Genomic DNA, 6,737 nt, shown 5'->3' with positions numbered 1-6,737 from the left:
TATCAAGTATGGTGCCACATCAACATGCTTTTTGCCAAGGTGTCCAAAACAGTCCAAAAAAAAAGTGAGACCAATAGATGTGCAAAAGAGGCCCCTATACTTGTGCAACTGATATGGCATCACATGATTGGTTGCTTTTTACAACTAATGGTGCATTTCATAGCAGTAACAATTGCAATTATTAATATATAAACACACAAAAATTGATATTTTATGTTTCAAATAATAGTTTTTATTTATACTATTTTTGAAGCAAAAAGTATCAACAACCTTCAAACAATTCATACGTGCTCAACTCGTGCTGATGCTCTTCCCTTATGAACCTAAAAAATGAGATAAGAATATGTGAATATATGTGCTATAAATTATATCGGATAAAAGCATCAAAAGATCTGAAATTTCAATTTGAAATTTAGAACTAGGGTAAGACATTTGCAATTTGGATTTGAAATTTAAAAATTTGAATTCGTTTAGAATAATTCAAGTGGCATTCTGGATATTAAAGAAAAATGGAACGTTAAATGGAGAGCGGGAAAAAGCATGAGGGTATGAACTGCAGCTCCATAGCCTACTGGTTTTAGGATATTCCACCAAACAAAAATGGACCGTTGTCATGGAGAGAGGGTAAGAAAAAGCATGAATTCCGTTAATGTGGAGGAGCGGAAAAAACAAATGGGCCGTTGTCATGGAGATTGACCGTTAAGAAAAACCCTGAATTCCTAAACCCTATTTAATAGGACATCGTCAATTTCAAAGCCTCAAATGTTCCAATATTTTTATATGACTCTCATAGTAGTCGCGCATAAATCTGTTTTAAACATCTTCTTGAGCTTTGTATACAGAGAGTGTCCTTTTTTGTGAATGTCTTTCTCTTGTTATGATTTTCGTTTTATTTTCTTTTGGATTTTTCATTTTTCTGTAGGATTTTGTACAGTGTGCACGCTGGTCTGTCGCTCCATTTGTGATTTGTTCTGTTTTTTTGGTTTGTCAGTCCATTTGTGATTTTTTCCTTTTTGTTTGTTTGTTTGTTTTTGGTTTCTTGGATTTAGCAGAGGAAGAGGCAGGGCAGAGGCAGGACAGAAGAAGAAGCAGAGCAAAGTTAGTGGCAACTGATGGAGTTAAAATACTTCTAGGTAATTCTTCTTACAGATTCTCATTATATGAAATAATAGCTTGATTATCTTGTTAGAATGAAAAGGTATTACTGATTATTAGGCTGATTATGCTGAGGAAGATAATAAAATAAAAAAAAGTGCTCTGCCCTTGAAGCTGTAAATCCTAGTTTATCTAGCTTTCGTATTATCATCCTCCTTTTGAGTTTTTAATTCCAGTTGTTCTTTATATCATTATCAGTTCTTTCTGGTAACTGGGCTGCAATGACAGACCATCTGCATGAAAAAGAAGTGTATTATCATGACTCGTTGGATGTATTATCATTATGTCACCTGATTTTCTTCTCATTACTGTCGTCTCTGCTATGTATAATACTATCATTTTATGAGATGAGAGCTCATTTCAAACTTCCTTTTAGAGGAAAGTAATACAAGGTCCCTTCACTTTCATCAAACAATGAATGCTGGTCTATGCAGAGTTCATGCGTATGGTCCATAATCTCAACAGTCACGCATCATTCACTTGTCATTAAGAAAACTTTGTCGCTCAATTACCTCATGATCACCTTTACTGACCTTTATACATGTTGTTTGTGTAGACTATCATGCTTCATGGAACTGTCACTTGATATGCCCCTGAATTATTCTCTATCATTTAGTTGGCATATGGATCTAGATGTCCTTCATATTCACTGTTCTCGGAGAAACTTTTCAAATTCTACCCTTTTTCACATCATGTATAACTATACTGTGTCCTTTTTCCTACGTTCATGCCTTGATGGATTAGGTCCTATATGATAGAAACAAGGTTTTTGAATACTTGAAATATCTATAGTAGAAATCTCTACGTATCATCCTAACATTTCATTTTCTTAGTATCCTCTGTCATTTACTAAGGCATTAGATCTCTGCAAGGACTATTCTCTCATGGACTATACAGTAATTTTTGTTATCTCTTTATGATGATAGTAATTTATATCTTTCCTCATTTAGTAAGAATTCGCTATCATTTTTAACTAAGACATGTCCATTTAGGTTGTTAACTGTAGACTATCATCCGTGGCATTTTACTTGTTAGTTCTCTGGATATCTTTATTTTTTCTCCATGCATGGATTATATCCTATTCATGCTTATATAGTCCTTGGTTTGCTGTCCCTTAATAGCAATATGATAGAAATAAAGTTTTTGAATACTTGAAATATCTATAGTAGAAATCACTACTTATCATCCTAACATTTCATTCTCATAGTATCCTCTGTCATTTACTAAGGCATTAGATCTCTGCAAGGACTTTTCTCTCATGGACTATACAGTAATTTTTGTTATGTCTTTATGATGATAGTCATTTATATCTTTCCTCATTTAACTAAGACATGTCCATTTAGGTTGTTGACTGTAGACTATCATCCGTGGCATTTTACTTGTTAGTTCTCTGGACAGCATTATTTTTTCTCCATGCATGGAGTATATCCTATTCATGCTTATATAGTCCTTGGTTTGCTGTCCCTTAATATCAATTTAAATAATATCCTTTCGTGTAAAACTTTCTTCTAGACTTTACATTCTAAACTATGCTTTATATAATTGCTACCATACGAGAATTTCAATGAATAATATTAGACTCTTTCCAATTTGCGAAGAGTACAGCCACACCATATCTACTTCCAATACTTTATTGAGGCTACAAATTATGTTGGTTTCTTCTTCAGAGAACTCTCCATGCTTTTTATCGGACCTCAAGTAATTAAGTCAACTAATTGTGCAGCTCCTTCCACATCTTTCCTAGCCTATGCCAACTAAGTCTGCAGCTCCTTCCACGCTTATTGTTGATTTTGAAATACTGGCTTCCAATGCCAATACTTGTTTGAAAGAGAAATTTTAGTGGATGGACCATCTGCTTTAATTTCTCTCCCTGATACACTTATGTTTTTATGCTTTCATAGAGCTTAGGAAACCCTATTTTTCTATTTCTCGCTTTCTATTTATATCTTTGTTTTCTCTAGCATTAGTTAGTTGCTCTGGTTGACAGTGGTTTTGGACTCTTAGATAATTGCTTTCCAGATTGTATAAAGGCTATAATGAATTTGTCTCTTTTAAAATGATCGTAGTCTGCATTTCATTTCAACTTAGATGCATTTGATCGTATATTATCGCACCCATATTAATACAATCTTTTTACTTTACAGGAAAAATATATATTACCTAGTAGAAAACGGTGTCTTATGGGAAATATTAGATATATAAAATTTAGTTGCATGCTTATGAACTTCTTTGAGTACTAACCATGTAAATATAGGCTAATTTCTGGCCCATGCCAAAATACTCTTGAGAAGTAGCTGACAAGAGCTGGTTGTTTTGAAACAGTGTGAAAACCCCCACCCCCTACATTACACAATAAATAATGTTGGGGAGAAATCAATGTGATGTGCATTCTGGTTTATCCCCTTTCTAAATTACTTAACTTGATGTCACTGTAGATGGTAACCAATCTATTTCTGAATTGCTTTACAAGAGCGAAGCCATCTTGTTAAACAATAGCGCACCCTTCAATATCATAAATAGAAATACCATTCTGTTACTGAATTGCCTCGTGATGCTTTCGTTGTCTCCTTTAAATTATATTACTGCCAACCAGTGTCATCTGTATGTAGAGAACTCTCATGCGTGCTCATGATACACGTCCCAAGAATGTTCATTCTTTTTATTCACATACATATTATATGATAATGCTACACCCCTCATTTGACTTCTCATGATGTTGTTTCTAATGGTCATGATATGCTTCCTACAACTCATGACAGTCTTATCTCTATATTCATTGATTCATCGTCCTTTAGAAGCCAATTTTAGCTTGATTTTACTTTTCTTGGGAATGAATTTTTTGGTTTGTTTTCATTTCTAAAATATGATTGGTATTTATTTTCATGTTCAAGATTCTCAGCAAAATGATAGAAGGTGAATTTAGGTTTGTGATTTTCTTTTCTCTTTAAACTCTCTATATTACTTAAGTTATAAATCAGAAACATGTTCAGGTCATCATGTTCAAATATATTCTTTATTTTAAGTACTTTTGATGGTGTTCTGAAATGATGTGACTGGCAATTAAGAGAATTTGTAGCTATCACGATTGTATGTGTGTTGATAAAACAGAGAAGCTGAAATCATTGAAGTTGATGTGTCTGGTAAGGTTCGTAAGAATATAAAAAAAACAGACCTGATATGTACAAGTGCTTGGTGTCTTAGATTGTTTTGGCTTTTGTTCTGTATTTATTTTATTATATCGATACTTCGAATATAAATGAATTGCAACTGAGATTGAGAATGATAGGTTGAATGACTTCCCTAATAATTTATTGCACTGTTACATTCTTTCTCTTCTCTCTGTAAAAGATGCCATCCACACCTCCACACCTCCATTTTCGCTAAGAAACAGATGGACATTCATCTTATTTCTTTCCCACCTTGTAATAATGGCAGAAACTGGATACCCGATGATGAACAATCCCAGAAGATATTATAAAAATTCTACTTTGTTCTACCTCTGTTTAGTGCACATTGGCTATTTCGAAGACCATACTTTTTATTAAAGAAGTACTTGAAGATAATTGCAATAGACAAGCAATAAGAACAGCTAAATATAAAATTATAAGATCTATAAACAAAATCTTGAAGAAGAATAAGCAACATTAAAGCTTCAACATTGTATTTCACGCAGTGTATTGAGATGTAGCAGTTAAAAGAAAAAAAAGGAAGACCTTTAAAAAGAACGGGCCATACAAGACTGAAATTGTGTTTAAAGCTTATATGTTTTGAATTATACCAACAATGAAAAATTGGACCTAAATGGCAGACAGTTATACAAATATGTTACTTCCTTCCCAGCTTGTACAAAATGGTGGAAATCAAATACAGTGCAAAACTTGGAGAGTTCTACTTTGTGATTTGTCTTCAAACTCAAGTCTTTCTACCCTCGTGAATCTTTCAGCATCCTAAATGTATATTCTAAATGGATTATAGATTTATCTACATTAACTATTTTACTATGCAGGGAACTCACAATGATTTTTAAGTTGAATACTTGTATCTCTTACATTATTATGGTGACTGACTTATGCCTAAATTAGTAATGACCACGTGACAGGGTTACACACAATTCAGGTAGATAGTGCAAGCTCACAACTATTCTTAGTGGCCTCTTGAGGCGGGTTGCTGAACAGTTTGCTACCAAGGATCCCAAAGAGAGCTAAGCATCTAGATCAGTTAATTATTTTTTCACCATTATGGTGGGATCAATTATAGGAGTGACTTCGTGGGTGTAGATTTAGAGCAGCAAAGAATGAGATTGGTTATTTGTTATTTCTTTAGTAATATTTTTGTCTATTATATTGATCATTAATAAAAAAAAAAGTTATTGAAAGGGGTTCAAAACCCCTTTTAAAGACTGAAGGGAATTGTTATTGGCCATGATCATTCCTTAAGGTCGTGTATTCTTTTGACAGCTTAAAGAATGGTCGAAAAGCCAAGGTCATTCTTTAAGGTATGTCTTATGTCCCTTGCATTTTGTTTTATTTTTGTTGCTAATGTTTAATTTTTATTTAAGATTTTTATTTTTATGTTAACACGAAAGTTTCAAATCAAAATTTTATAAATAAATTTATCATTTATGAATCACAACATAAGTCACTTCATGAAATTGATCATAATGGACAATCATAAATCAATTACCTTGATGGAAAGAACATTTAAAAAGTAGTTGTGAAAGAAATTTATGGACATAATTCACATAACCATACAAATGAATGTTTTGACTTGTAACATATTAACATTGTGCACAATGGATAATTATTAATTACCCTTATGAAATCAACATTTAAAAGACAATCATTAACTCACTTCATGAATGCAATTCACTTGACAATCGTGCCTATAAAATGCACATTTTGACTTGCAAAATATTAATATTATTGCAAATGACTAGAAACTCTTGCACATAATAAAACACATCAATAAAGAGTGCACACTTTTTGACCATCGCATATTAAGATTATTGCCAATGACATAATAATAGCATTTAAAACTTGAAAATATTTTGTGTTGTGTTGTTTTGTATAATGTTGTGTTTTATTGTTTTGTGTGATGTTATATTGTGTTTGTGTAATGTTGTGTTGTGCTATGTCATGGTTGTCTTGGGTCAATTAGGAGAGACCATGTGAGTTTTCACCTTCATGTGCTTGAGCTTCCTAGTAAAGAATATTTGGATTGAAGCTAAGAGAAGCTTATTTGTAAATGTTTATGCCATTTAATGATAAACAATATTCCATAAATTTAAGCTATTCATGTTACATGCTTATGATATTTTAAAAATAAAGAAAATTTTGATTGCAAAGATGAAAGTTTATTAAATCATTTATTTACCAAATTGAGTAGTACTCTCCTAGTCACTTATTTATATCATATAACTCAAGAATTTTACACACAATTTTAGGTCTTTTCCAATTAAAATAATTTATTAAATATGCTTCTTAAAAGATAATTTTTGCACAATAATTTTGATTATATTGATTTTCTCTATAATTTTAAATTATAATCATCATTTAAAGATAATCAAATTGTGTCACATCTTA

General features: G+C 32.1%; 1 long non-coding RNA gene across 1 annotated transcript; it reads left to right on the top strand.

Moving 5' to 3' along the window:
* Positions 1–524: 524 nt before the first annotated feature.
* LOC131875626 (uncharacterized) lies at positions 525–5,577 on the top strand. Its single transcript, XR_009372440.1, has 2 exons — positions 525–1,133; positions 5,238–5,577. It is a non-coding gene; the product is annotated as an uncharacterized LOC131875626 (long non-coding RNA).
* The last annotated feature ends 1,160 nt before the right edge of the window (positions 5,578–6,737 follow it).

The sequence above is a fragment of the Cryptomeria japonica genome, chromosome 5 (genome assembly GCF_030272615.1).
Source record: "Cryptomeria japonica chromosome 5, Sugi_1.0, whole genome shotgun sequence".
Lineage (NCBI taxonomy): Eukaryota > Viridiplantae > Streptophyta > Pinopsida > Cupressales > Cupressaceae > Cryptomeria > Cryptomeria japonica.
Note: the sequence above shows the minus strand (reverse complement) of the source record. Positions and strands in the feature narration are given on the sequence as shown.